We start from the raw sequence: 2,381 nt of genomic DNA on the forward strand, positions 1-2,381 counted from the left end.
GAAATATAAAACGAAGAAAGAGAAAAAGAACAGGAAGAAGTATAAAACGAAGAAGAAGAAGAAGAAGAAGTATAAGACGAAGATGAAGAACAATAAGAAGAACAAAAAGACGAAGAAGAAGAGAAAGAAGATAACCTGAGGAAGAATTGCAGTCTTGATCCAACAAAGGTCATTTTGTTAATATCTGTGACACTCCCCTTTCCGTAAGGAAGAGGTGGTCATTTCTGTATCCCAGTTCTTCGTTTCCATTCTTTTTCTCTCATTTCTTGTCTTTCTCTTCTTTCATTATCCTGTTTCCGCGTCCTGGTACGTTCATTGAACCGTATGATTAGGTGGGGCTTGGCACAGAGCCTGTGTCAGATGGTCTGGGCTTGATAAGAATAGCTCAGGAGACTCCTGTCTTGATAGTGGTCAACTCTCCAGCTCCCAAAGGTCATTAACACACACACACACACACACACACACACACACACACACACACACACACACACACACACACACATTAACAAAATCGCCCGGAATAAGTTCTTTACGTAAAAGTGACATGACACGGCGAGGTCTCCAAAGGTTGATGGAGACTTATTTATAATCCTCTAGTACCCAGAGGTTTCTCTTAAGCTGAAGAAACGATCTGGCAACAGCAAAAAACAAAATATCTAATTGTGACATGGAATCTTCAAGGACTTTTTTTTTTCCTTTCTCCCTTGTTATTATCATTATTATCTTTTTATGCAGTGAGCTTCAACAGTCATCTTATTGGTGCCTCGTTAATGCTCTCTCTTCAAGGCGATAAACGATGCGTCTTCATTTGGCTTCGGAGTCTGCTCCATCTATTCAACTTTTCTTTCTTCTTCTTCTTGTCCTTTCGTCTCTCCCGGTTGGCGAAGGGTCCAGCTCCCCGTGACTTGTTTTCCTCCTGTATGATGTCTTTTTTTTATGTCCGATGGAAAAGCTCAGTTTCCTTTCTCGCGGACCTTTCCAATACCAATCGAGTAATGATTGTTGCCGTCAGTATTTTTTTTTGTCGTCGTCATCGTCGTCGTCTCATTGGTTGGCGTCATCATTGACGCCGCGCCGTCGTGATGAGCTTTGTTAATCATTTTTTTCCTAACCTGCCCTCATTTTTTTCTGTGATTCATAAAATTTTATCACCATTGGCATTACAGTTTTATTATTCTTTCATTTGTTTATCTTTTTAAAAACCAGTACTGCATTTATTTTAGATACCATTGCTATATTTCGTGTTAAATTTGCTCCTATGGACCTTGCTATTATATGATTTTTTACGAAAAAATATAATGTCATACAGCACTGAAATATGTAATACAGTCGACTTCACTAATTGTATTTGCACTATGTTTTTCAATATCAAAGTGCTAAAGCCTGTTTTTGTTACAAACTCGTCTTATAGCAGAACAAGCTTGAAAAATGCCTGAAAAATATTCTTCCTGTTTTTCCAGTTTAACTTAGCTAAACTTAACCTAACTAGCCTTAGTTTTTTTAACCTTTGGGGATGTGAAATAAGAATTCTTCGAGATTTCACCCCTTTACCTTTAAGGGCCCCTTAACCTAACCTAACTAGCTTAACTAACCTAACCTAACTCACTTATAAGCTAACCTAGCTGAAGCCATAAAACCTAAGCCGACTAACCTAACTAACCTGATTAACCTTAGTAACCCAACATAACTGATATAGCTAGACTAAGTAACCTAGCCTAACTAGCCTAAATCGAAATAACCTAAGCTAACCTAATGTAACTAACCTAACATCACCAATTTAACCAAGCTAATCTAACCACTCTAACCTAACAGACCAAACCGAACTAACCTACCTTAACAAACATCAGTCCCATCTCGACTTGAACAGAGGTTGGATTCCGAATCGTACGCTGAAATGGATCCAACGTCTCTTCTTGGACTTCAGAATGAGGTAAAACTGTTATGCCTCCAATTATGTGGTCATTACTGTATTGCCAAAGTTTGTTAGTATCTAGACTCTTCACAAAAACCTGTAAAACGGCAATATATATATATGTATATATATATATATATATATATATATATATATTATATATATTATATATATATATATATATATATATATATATACACACATACATACATGCATATACCAAGGCTTTTTTCCCCCTTCCAAGGGATGTAGCCAAAAAGGGAAAGGCATAAAAATCAATTCCAGCCATTTCGTCCCTAAATACACTCCACACCCCTCCCACCCACACTCACAACAGAGCACCACCAGGATGACGGGTCATCCCTGCACCCTGCCCACCGCCCTGGGTCAGAAGCAGTGTCGCAAGACACAGCACATCCACAGCAAGGCCGCTTCATTAAATCGGCGACCCCCCTCTCCGTCCCCCCAG

This window comes from Oratosquilla oratoria, chromosome 6, assembly GCF_046742065.1.
Source record: "Oratosquilla oratoria isolate Oo_2021 chromosome 6, ASM4674206v1, whole genome shotgun sequence".
NCBI lineage: Eukaryota > Metazoa > Arthropoda > Malacostraca > Stomatopoda > Squillidae > Oratosquilla > Oratosquilla oratoria.